This window comes from Halichoerus grypus, chromosome 11 (genome assembly GCF_964656455.1).
Source record: "Halichoerus grypus chromosome 11, mHalGry1.hap1.1, whole genome shotgun sequence".
In the NCBI taxonomy this organism is placed as follows: domain Eukaryota; kingdom Metazoa; phylum Chordata; class Mammalia; order Carnivora; family Phocidae; genus Halichoerus; species Halichoerus grypus.
In genome coordinates this window covers 8,375,414-8,387,950 of record NC_135722.1, presented here as the reverse complement: position 1 = coordinate 8,387,950, position 12,537 = coordinate 8,375,414, and the positions used below count along the sequence as shown (strand labels likewise).

At 39.5% G+C, this 12,537-nt stretch overlaps 1 non-coding gene across 1 annotated transcript; it reads right to left on the bottom strand.

The window, feature by feature from the left end:
* Positions 1-11,030: 11,030 nt before the first annotated feature.
* LOC118541025 (U2 spliceosomal RNA) lies at positions 11,031-11,221 on the bottom strand. The gene has a single exon (XR_004919917.1). It is a non-coding gene; the product is annotated as a U2 spliceosomal RNA (small nuclear RNA).
* Between the last annotated feature and the right edge of the window lie 1,316 nt (positions 11,222-12,537).

The window sequence follows — 12,537 nt, the reverse complement described above, 5'->3', positions numbered from 1 at the left end:
AAACCTCCAATACTCAGAATAAAATCTCCCACAGCCCACAGGCTGAGACAGAGAGCTTCCAGACCTGAGGAAGGACCATGCCTGGAGAATGAGGATGAAACAAAGGTAGAGTCTTGGTAAAACTGGATCTCATCCCCAGTCCAGCTCCATCCCTCACTGGATGGATGTGATCAGTTTCTTAGTGCATGAACCTAAAAGAGTACAGGTAGAACATTGTCTGGTGGGAGATAAAATCATCTGTATAAAAGACAATGGTTCTTTGGGTCCAGTATGTTCAAAGCTTGGAAGTTACCTCTCTGTGATAACAAGTAAAAAGGTGAACAACCTGAAAAATCAACAATTCTTAGATCTGTAAGAGAAGTGAGGTCACAGCAAGTGATAAAAGGTCTCAGAGTGATAAGGACGTGTGCAGTGAGTCCCAGAAGTGAGGGCAGAAAACTGCTGCCTCACAAACTGGAGAAACAGAGGAAAACAGGGATACCAAACCACAGATCCATGAAGTTCAGAGAATACGAAGCAGGATAAATGCAAAAACAAAAACCTATACCCTGGCATATCACATTTATGCTACAGAAAAGTAAAAATAAATTTATAATTCTGAAATAAGCTGGAGGAGGAAAAAAAACCTCCTTACTTATAGAGGAACAAAGGTAAGAATTACAACCAACTTCTCAGAAAACCATACAAGCAAGAGAAGAGAGTGGAATGAGATATTTAAAGCATTGACAGAAAAAAAAAAAAAAAAACCAACCTTGAATTCTGTACCCTGTGAAATTATCCTTCAAAAGTGAAGGAGAAATAAAGGCTTCCTCAAACAAAAATTGAGAGAATTTTTTGCAAGTAGACCTGCCATTTCTTTTAAGAAATGCTAACAAAGTAGTTCTTCAGAAAGAAGAAAAATAAGTCAAAAATTTGAATCTACATAAGGGCACTCTTGATTTCAACTCAGGTCATGATCTCAGGGTCGTGGGATCGAGCCCTGTGTCGGGCTCCATGCTCAGCATGGAGTCTGCTTGGGATTCTCTCCCTTTCCCTCTCCCTCTGACCTTCCCCTGCTTGCACGTGTGTGTGCTTGCCCTCCTCCCCCCAAATAAACAAATAAAATCTTAAAAAAAAAGAATACAAATCATATGATGTCTACTCTCAGACCACAATTAATTAAGCTAGACATCAATAACAGAAAGTAACCGGAAAACTTGCAAAATACATGGAGATTAAACAACACATTTCTAAATAACACATCAGTTGAAGAAGACATCTCAGAAATTAAAAAATATTTTGATCTAAATGAAAATGAAAGCACAACTTATCAAAATTTGTGGAATACAGCAAAAATAGTACTTAGTGGGAAATTCAGAACATTGAATACATATATTAGAAAAGAAAAAAGATCTAAAAGCAGTAATCTAAGTTTCCATTTTAAGAAATTAGAAAAGAAGGGCAAATTAAATCCAAAGTAAACAGAAGAAAAAAACAATAAAAATTAGAGCAGAAATCAATGAAGTTGAAATCAGGAATCAATAGAGAAAAACCAATGAAACTAAAGCTGATTCTTTGAAAAGATCAATGAAATTGATAAGCCTTTAGCCAGGCTAGCTAAGAAAAAAAAAGGGAGAGGATACAAATTAGTAATATCAGAAATGAAAGAGGAGACATCACTACAGATCCTATGGACATTAAAAGAATAATAAAGGAACGCTATAGCCACCTCAATGGCTACAAATTTGATAACATAGAAAATGGGCCAATTCCTTGAAAGACACAATGCACTAAAACTCACACAAGAAGAAATTGATAATCCAAAACTTATCTCTTAAAGACATTGAAGATATTGATATTAAAGATATTGAATCAGTAGTAAATAACCTTCCAAAACAGAAAGCAGCAGGCCCAGATGGGTTCACTGGTGAATTCTAACAAACATTAAAGGAAAAAATTATGCCAATTCTCTACAATCTCTTTCAGAGGATAGAAACAGAGGGAATACTTCCTAACTCATTCATTATCATAATACCAAAACCAAAAACATTGCAGGAAAAGAAAATTATAGGCCAATATCTCTCAGGAATATGATGCAAAAATCCTCAACAAATTATTAGTAAATCAAATCAAACAATATACAAAAAGAATTATATACCACCACCAAATGGGATTTATCCCAGGTATGCAAGACTGGCTCAATATTCAAAAATCAATGTAATCTATCACATCAAATTAATGTAATATATCATGTAGTCAGTTGTTGGCAAGGATGTGGAGAAATTGGAACTATTGGTGGGAATGTAAATGGTACAGTGGTGGTGGAAAACAGTATGGCATTTCCTCAAAAAGTTAAATATAGAATTATTATATGACTCAGCAATTGCATGTCTGTGTATATGCCCAAAAGAATTGAAAGCAGGGTCTTGATGAGAAATTTGCACACCCATGTTCATAGCCACATCATCCACAATAGCTAATTGACAGATGAATAGATAACAAAATATGGTATATACAGACAATGGGATATTGTTTAGTCTTTTTTTTTATAAGATTTTATTTATTTATTTGACAGAGAGAGACACAGCAAGAGAGGGAACACAAGCAGGGGGAGTGGGAGAGGGAGAAGCAGGCTTCCCGTGGAGCAGGGAGCTCGATGCGGGGCTCGATCCCAGGACCCTGGGATCATGACCTGAGCCGAAGGCAGACGCTCAACAACCGAGCCACCCAGTTGCCCCTAGTTTAGTCTTTTTTAAAAATGTTTTTAATTGAGGTATAATTAACATATAACATATTAGTTTCAGGTGTACAGCATGATTTGATATCTCTATGCATTGAGAAATGATCAAACTAGGTCTAAATAACATCTATTCAGTGTTTAAAAGGAAGGAAATCCTGACATATGCTACAAAATAAACCAGTCAGAAAAAGACAAATACTGTATGATTCCACTTATATGAGGTACTTAGGGTAGTCAAATTTATAGAGACAGAAAGTAGAATGGTGGTTGCCAAGGACTGGGGGGATGGGAAAATAGGGAGTTATTTTTTAATAGGTATGGAGTTTCAGTTTTACAAGGTGAAAAGGGTTATAGAGATGAATGGTGTTGATGGCTACACAATATTATGATGAATGTATTTAATACCCCTGAACTGTATACTTAAAAATAGTTAAGATGAAAAAAATAAGATGATAAAAAAGATGATAAATAAATTTTGGGTTATATGTGTTTTACCACAATAAAATAATTGAAAAAATCTATAGGAGAACTACAAACTGATGGAAGAAATCAAAGAACTAAATAAATGGAGAGAGAGTCCATGTTCATGGATAGGACGAATCAATATTGTCAAGATGTTAGTTTTTTCCCAATTTGATCTATAGATTCAATGCAATCCCAGTCGAAATCTCAGCAAGTTACTCTATGCATATCAACAGACTAGTTCTAAAGTTATATGGGGAGGCAATATACCCAAAATAGCCAATGCAATATTGAAGGAGAATAAAGTTGGAGAACTGACACTACCCAACTTCAAGACTTACTATACGGCTACACTAAGCAAGACAATGTAGTATTGATGAAAAAGTAGACAACTAGATCAATAGAATGAAATAGAGAGCCCAGAATAGACCTACATAAATGTAGTCAATTCATCTTTGACAAAGAGGCAAAGGCAATACAATGGATAGAAGATAATCTTAGCAATAAATGGTGCTGGAACAACTGAACATCCACATAACAAAAAATAAATCTAGACACAGACCTTACACTCTTCACAAAAATTAACTCAAAATGGATCACAGATCTCAATGTAAAATGCACAACTATGAAACTCCTAGAAGATAACATAGGAGAAAAACTAGATGGCCTTTAGTTTGGCAATGACTTTTTAGATATATCACCAAAGGCACAATCCATGAAAGAAAGAATTGAGGGGCGACTGAGTGGTTCAGTCTTTAAGCGTGTACCTTTGGCTCAGGTCATGATCCCAGGGTCCTCAGATCGAGCCCTGCATTGGGCTCCCTGCTCAGCGGGAAGCCTGCTTCTCCCTCTCACAAGCCCCCTGCTTGTGTTCCCTCTCTTGCTGTCTCTCTCTCTGTCAAATAAATAAATAAATAAAATATTGAAAAAAATAAAAAGAAAGAAGAATGAAAAAAAGAAAGAAAGAAAGAAAGAAAGAAAAAGAAAGAAAGAAGAAAGAAAGAAAGAAAAAGAAAGAAAGAAGGAAAGAAAGAAAAAGAAAGAAAGAAAGAAAATTGAAAAGCTGGACGTCATTCAAATTAAAAAGTTCTCATCGGGGGTAGAGATTACTTTAAAAAAGAAAAAAAAATCTTTTTTTTAAGATTTTATTTATTTATTTGAGAGAGAGAGGGGTAGCAAGAGAAAGCATGAGTGGGGAGGAGAGGGAGAAGCAGGCCCCTCCGCTGAGCAGAGAATCCAACGTGGGGCTTGATCCCAGAACCCCAGGATCATGACCCCAGCTGAAGGCAGACACCTAACCAACTGAGCCACCCAGTCACCCCGAAAAGAAAATCTTTAAAAAAAAATTAAAAATATCTTCTCTGTGAAAGAACTGTTAAGAGAATGAAAAGACAAGCCACAAACTGGGAAAAAATATTTGCAAAATAATATTTAATATAGGACTGTTACCCCACATATACAAAGAACTCTTAAAACTCAACAATAAGAAAACAAACAACCTGAGGGGTGTCTGGGTGGCTCAGTCGTTAAGCATCTGCCTTCGGCTTGGGTCGTGATCCCAGGGTGCTGGGATCGAGCCCCGCATCGAGCTCCATGCTTGTCAGGAAGCCTGCTTCTCCCTCTCCCACTCTCCCTGCTTGTGTTCCCTCTCTCACTGCGTCTCTCTCTGTCAAATAAATAAATAAAATCTTTAAAAAAAAAGAAAACAAACAACCTGATTAAAATATGGGCCTATCTTAGTCCATTTGGGCTGCTATAACAGAATACAATAGATTGGGTGGCTTATAAACAACAGAAATTTATTTCTCAACAGTTCTGGAGACTGGGAGTCTAAGATAAAGGTGCAAGCATGGTCAGATTCATGAGGGCTCTGTTCCTATGACTTAAGCATATCCCAAAGGCCCCACCTTCTAATGCCATCACATTGGGGATTAGGATTTCAATAATTAAGATTCCACTTCCTTCTAAGCCCCTGGGTGGCTCAGTCAGTTAAGCATCTGCCTTTGGCTCAGGTCATGATCTGGGTCATGATCCCAGCGCCCTGGGATCAAGTCCCACATTGGGCTCCCTGCTCAGCGGGAAGCCTGCTTCTCCCTCTCCCACTCCCTCTGCTTGTGTTCCCTTTCTCGCTGTGTCTCTCTCTGTCAAATAAATAAATAAAATCTTTAAAAAATAAATAAATAAAATAAATAAATAAACCTTTAAAAAAGTCAGATGCAAAGAGTAGTTTTTATTATCTTTTATTTTTGCTATTTCACGGATATTACATTTAAAAACAAGCAAAAATAACCTATGGAATAGAGGTCAGAATAATGGGTATTGTACCACCTCACACGGGTCAGAATGGCTAAAATTAACAACTCAGGAAACAACAGATGTTGGTGAAGATGCAGAGAAAGGGGAACCCTCTTACACATGCAAACTGATGCAGCCACTCTGGAAAACAGTATGGAATTCTCTCAAAAAGTTAAAAATAGAACTACCCTGTGACCCAGCAATTACACTACTATGTATTTATCCAAAGGATACCAAAATAGTGATTCAAATGGGCATACACACTCCAATGTTTATAGCAGCAATGTCCACAATAGCCAAACTATGGAAAGAGCCCAGATGTCCATCAACTGATGAATGGATAAAGAAGATGTGGGGTATACACACACACACACACACACACACACACACACACACACACACACTGGAATACTACTCAGCCATCAAAAAGAATGAAATCTTGTTATTTGCAATGATGTGGATGGAACTAAAGGGTATTATGCTAAGCGAAATAAGTCAGTCAGAGAAAGACAAATATCATATGATTTCACTCGTGTGGAATTTAAGAAACAAAATAGATGAACATGGGAAAGAAAAATAAAATAAGATAAAAACAGCGAGGGAGGGGCCCCTGGGTGGCTCAGTCATTAAGCCTTCTCTCGTTGTGTCTCTCTCTGTCAAATAAATAAATAAAATCTTTAAAAAAAACAGAGAGAGAAGCAAACCATAAGAGACTCTTTTTAAAAAAAAAAAAAGATTTTATTTATTTGACAGAGAGAGAGAGAGAGCATGAGCAGAGGGAGGGACAGAGGGAGAGGGAGAAGCAGACTCCCTGCTGAGCAAGGAACCCGATGTGGGACTCGATCCCAGGACCCTGGGATCATGACCCGAGCCAAAGGCAGACACTTAATGACTGAACTACCCAGGCGCCCAAGAGACTCTTTATGATAGAGAACAAACTCAGGGTTGCTGGAGGGGAGGGGAGTGCGGGGATGGGGTAATTGGGTGATGGGCATTAAGGAGGGCACATGATGTATGAGCACTGGGTGTTATATGCAACTGATGAATCACTAAATTCTACCCTTGAAACTAATAATATACTATATGTTAACTAAATTTAAATTAAAAAAATTTTTTTAAAGAATAATGGGTATTGACTGGGAGGGTACATAATGGCACCTTCTAGAGTATTTGAAATGTTCTATGTCTTGATCTGATTTTTTTACACAGGTGTATAGATACATAAAAATTTATCAAGGTATACACTTCATTGTATGTAAATTTAACTTCAATTTTAAAAATTAAATTAAATGAAAACCTCATCCTAAAAAGAGAAATATTAGAATTATTCCCCTGGAAATCAGAGGTGTCTTAGTCAGCTAGGGCTCGATAAAAAAATGCCACAGACTGGGTGGCTTAAACAACAGAAATTTATCTTCTCACTGTTCTGGAGGCTGGAAGTTCAAGATCAAGGTGTCAGCTGATATAGTTCCTGGTGAAGACCCTCTTCCTGGCTTGCAAACAGCTGCCTTCTTACTGCGTTTTTCCAAGGAGGTGGGGGGAAGAGAACTCTTGTCTTTCTTATTCTTCTTATAAGGACACTATCCCATCGTGGGGGCCCCATTCTCACCTCATCTATTCCTAATTACCTCTCAAAGGCATCACCTCCAAGTCCCATCACATGGGAGTTAGGGCTTCAGCATGAATTTCTGGGGAGGGACATACTCAGTTCATAACAGAGCCCAGCTAATATAGAATCCACATTACTCTGCATTTCCCCAAACAAAATCTTTCTGTGATTTTATATAGCTCCCTTAAAATAAGCCTAAGTGACCACAAAACAGAGTGAAATCAATAAACTGAATTCCATACCAGCTGGCTAAGCAAGATTTCTCCACACTAAATGGTTGCTATCAGGACAATTCCTTGGACTTACTGTTTTTCCTGCTTCCTTCTGGCTCCTGGTGAGGGCTGCAACAACCAGGCCATTCCTAGGACACCAGCTGTCATACCTACTGTGAACTGCAGCAGAAGAGAAGGGGAGTGGGTCACACTCAACATCAGGAGTCTAACCACAGATACTTACACACACCCTAAAATTCATGTAGGATCTCAAGGGGGTCCAAATAGCCAAAACAATATTGAAAAAGAAGAACAAAGTTGTAGAACTCATACTTTCCAATTTCAAAGCTTACTATAAAATGATAGTAATCAAAACAGTATGGCATTGGCATATGGAAAGACAGATAGATCAATGGAATAGAATTGAGAGTCCAGAAAGGAACCTAGGTATCTAGGTCAGTGGATTTCTGACAAGGATGCGAAGAACATTCAATAGGGAAAGAATAGTTTCTTCAACAAATGGTGATGGGACAACTGGATTTCCACATGCAAAATAATGAAGTTGGACCTTTCCTCACACCATATGCACAAAGTAACTCAAAATGGATCAATTACCTAAATATAAGCTAAAACTATATATATAAATATATAATAAATAGATAAAACTGTAAAACTCTTGGAATAAAACATACAGGTAATCATCATGACCTTTCATTTGGCAATGTTTTCTTAGATCTGACACCAAAGGCACAAGCAACAAAAGAAAAAATAGACAAATTAGACTTCCTCAAAATTCTTTAAAACTCAAAAAACATTCTCAAGAAGGTGGAAAGACAATAGAATAGGAGAAAATATGTGCAAATCATGTATCTGATGAGTCTGTATCCATAATGTATAAAGAATTCTTACAACTCAACCACAAAAAGAAGATACCCAATTTAAAAAAGGGCATGGAGGAGGCGCCTGGGTGTCTCAGCCAGTTAAACATCTGCCTTCAGCTCAGGTCATGATCCCAGGGTCCTGGGATCAAGCCCCACATCAGGCCCCTTGCTGAGCAGGGAGTCTGCTTCTCCCTCTCTCTCTTCCCCTCCCCCCACTCATGCTCACTCTCTCTCTCAAAGGAATAAATAAAATCTTTTTAAAATTTTTTTTAAATGGGCATGGGGCACCTGGCTAGCTCAGTCGGTAGAGCATGAGACTCTTGATCTCAGGATTGCAAGTTCAAGCCCCACAATGGGTGTAGAGATTACTTAAAATCTTTAGGGGCGCCTGTGTGGCTCAGTCAGTTGAGTGTCCAACTCTTGATCTCAGCTCAGGTCTTGATCTCAGGGTTGTGAGTTCAAGCCCCGCATTGGGCTCCATGCTGGGCTTTAAAATATAAATAAAATAAAAATAAATAAAAATTAAATTAAATTAAATTAAATTAAAAAAGTAAAATAAAACAAAATCTTTAAAAAGAAATGGACAAAGGAGTTGAATAGACATTTCTCCAAAGAACATATACAAATGGCCAAACAACACATGAAATGAGGCTCAGTGTCATTAGGTAAATAAAAATAAAAACCATAATGAACTACTTCATACCCATTAGAATGGGTATAATCACAAAAACAGAAAATAGCCAAGTGTTGGTGGGGATGTGGAGAAATTAGAACCCTCCTACAGTGCTGGTGGGAATACAGAATGGTGTGGCCACTGTGGAAAACAGTTCGGCAATTCCTCAATAATTCAATATGGTAGCACCACATCACCTGGCAATTCCACTCCTAGGCATCTCCTCAGAAGTGAAAGTGTTCAAACAAAAATATGTATATGAATGTTCATAGAAGCACTATTCATAATAGTCAAAAGGTGGAAAAATCTAGAAGTCCATCACTGATGAATAGATAAATAAAATGGGGGTATGTCCATACAATGTAAAATTGTTCAGCCTTAAAAAAAAATGAAGTACTGGGGTGCCTGGGTGGCTCAGTCAGTTAAGAGACCGGCTCTTGATCTCGGCTCAGGTCTTGATCTCAGGGTCGTGAGTTCAAGCCCCACATTGACCTCCACTTTGGGCTCCATCCTGGGTGTGCAGCCTACTTAAAAAACTAAACAAATTGGGCACCTGGGTGGCTCAGCCGTTAAGTGTCTGCCTTCGTCTCAGGTCATGGTCCCAGGGTCCTGGGATCGAGTCCCACATCGGGCTCCCTGCTCGGCGGGAAGCCGGCTTCTCCCTCTACCACTCCCCCCTGCTTGTGTTCCTGCTCTCGTTATCTCTCTCTGTCAAATAAATAAATAAAATCTTAAAAAAAAAACCTTCCACTTAAAAAAATAAACAAATAAAAGAAAGAGAGAGAGAAAGGAAGAAGTACTGATATATATGCCGCAACATGGATGAATCTTGAAAACATTATGTTGAATGAGAGAAGCCAGACAGAAAAGGCCACATATTATATGAATCCATTTATATGAAATATTCAGAATAGGCAAATGCAGAGAGATAGAAAATAGAGGAGTGGTTGCCAGAGGATGGGGCAAGGAGGATTGGGAGTGATTGCTTGATGGGTACGAGGGCTTCCTTTTGGGGTGATAAAAGTATCCTGGAACTAGATTATGCTGATGGTTTCATACATTGTGAATGTACTAAATACCACTGAATTATAGGCTTTAAAATGGTTTAAATGCTGACTTTAATGTTATGTGTATTTTAGCACTTTTTTTTTCAAAGGAAGTACTAAGGTTGGATAATTCAGCTTCTCAAAAAGGCAGATTGACGGGGGCGCCTGGGTGGCTCAGTTGGTTAAGCAACTGCCTTCGGCTCAGGTCATGATCCTGGAGTCCCTGGATCGAGTCCCACATCGGGCTCCCTGCTCAGCAAGGAGCCTGCTTCTCCCTCTGACCCTCTCCCCTCTCATGTCTCAAATTCTCTCTGTCTCAAATAAATAAATAAAATCTTTAAAAAAAAAAAAAAAAAAGGCAGATTGACGGGTTAGCTTTTCCGGGGATCTCTGTTTCCTCTTCATGGTTTCAAGATGGCTGCCACAGCTTTAAAGTTTCCCATCCTCACATGACGATATCCTTTTCTTAGGGAAGAAAACCCTTCCAAGAGCCCTCCAGCAGACTGTCCCTTAGAATCTCACTGGCTAGAGCCTCATCACATGCAGACCCATACACCAGAAACTACAAAAGAAATGGAATTCTGGTGCTTGGGTTAGACCAATTACAGTTCATCTGAGGCTGAGCGAAGGGCTTTCCTTCCCTTAGCATGTTGCTGCTGAATAGAATTTAGACTCTATTAGCAAGGAAAAGGAGGGATGTAACTATTTGTTAGGCAGGTAGTGCTGTATGCCGCATCTTTCTTCTGTAGTAATACCATCCCACAGACACTTTGGAAACTCCCACACATCACTCCAAAAAAGTAGTTCAAATGGGATGACCCTACCCCCCAAGCCTCAGGGGGACAACCCCAAGAGTCACAGTGATGGTTCAAGGATGGGCATATGACCTAGTCTCACTCGTAAGAGGTATCCTCTGAACTTTTCTGGAATTTCCTGGGCAAGATGCATTTCCTCTCTGTTGAGCTTACTAAAGTACCAGATTGTAAACTTGAGATGGCTATTGATGTGAAATGTTGGGGTCCGGAACGAACAGTCAAGAAAGAATTCTTGAGACGTCTTCAGTGCGAAAAGGGTGGTTTTCTTTTCTTTTCTTTTTCTTTTTTTTTATTTTCGGACAGCATTTATTCCCCCGAAGGGGGTGCATCGTTCCTGGAAGTACTGCAATACCAGGTCGATGCGTGGAGTGGACGGAGCAAGCTCCTATTCCATCTCCTAATTCCAAAAATCCATTTAATATATTGTCCTCGGATAGAGGACGTATCAGATATTAAACTGATAAGAACAGATACTACACTTGATCTTAGCCAAAAGGCCGAGAAGCAATAAAGGGTGGTTTTCATTGAAGCAGGGGGACAGGACCCGTGGGCAGGAAAAGCTGCACTGGGGCTGTGAGGAGTGACTGATTATATACTTTCCAAATTGGGAGGGAGTTAGGGATAGCGTAAGTCTCTAAGGAATTTGGAAGGAACGTTTCAAGGTTTCCAGGACTTTATGGGGCTAGCCATTGTTAGGAAAAGGTCATGTACTACTGTCTAGTAAAACCTTAATCATGAGACCCTACAGATATATATCAGTGGGCCATATGTTTAGAGGATGATGATGATTGCTAACATGTATCTTGGGGGGCAGGGGCGGGTAGTGTAGAGATAAAGGAAGTTTCCAAAGGGATTTTTTTAGAGGATCCTGGAGGTCGGGCTAATGTCAAGCTAAGGTTGCCTTTTGCCTCTCTCGAAGTATTAATATCGAGGCAGCTAAACTCCTTTTTGTTTTTAAGTAGGCTCCATACCCAGCATAGAGCCCAGTGTGGGGACTGAACTCAGGCCCTGAGATCAAGAATCAAAAGCTTGGGATGCCTGGGTGGCTTAGTCGGTTAAGCGTCCGCCTTCGGCTCAGGTCATGATCCCAGGGTCTTGGGTTCCATTCCCAAGTTGGGCTCCTTGCTCAGAAGGCAACCTGCTTCTCCCTCTGCCTGCCCCTCCCCCTGCTTGTGCTCTCTTTCTCTCTCTCTCACAAATAAATAAATAAAATCTTTAAAAAAAAAAAAAAAGAGTAAAAAACTTAACTGACTGAGCCACCCAGGTGCCCCTAGGCTGCTAAGCTCCTTGAGGAAGGTCACTCTGCCTGTCTTAAGTACTTGTCAGTGGGCTACAAGTTGTAAAGGAAGTTTAATTTTTTTCTTTTGCCTTTGTTCTCCACATCAGCTATGGTATTCATCTTTGCCACCACATAGTGGATTTTGCCTGAAAACAAACCCACTGCAGAAGACCGAGCCTAGAGATGGAGAGAAAGGACATTCTTGAAACGATCATATGTGCTCCTGAATCCAGCAGTGTCTGAAGTCAGTGTAGTTCAGGGCTTTCTGATCCATGGGCCAGTACTCTCTCTTTTTCTTTCTTTTTTTTTTTTTTAAGATTTTATTTATTTATTTGAGAGAGAGAGAATGAGAGACAGAGAGCATGAGAGGGAGGAGGGTCAGAGGGAGAAGCAGACTCCCTGCCGAGCAGGGAGCCCGATGTGGGACTCGATCCCGGGACTCCAGGACCATGACCTGAGCCGAAGGCAGTCGCTTAACCAACTGAGCCACCCAGGCACCCAGTACTCTCTCTTTTTCACTTGACCTGGTTGACATTTGGTTTCTAT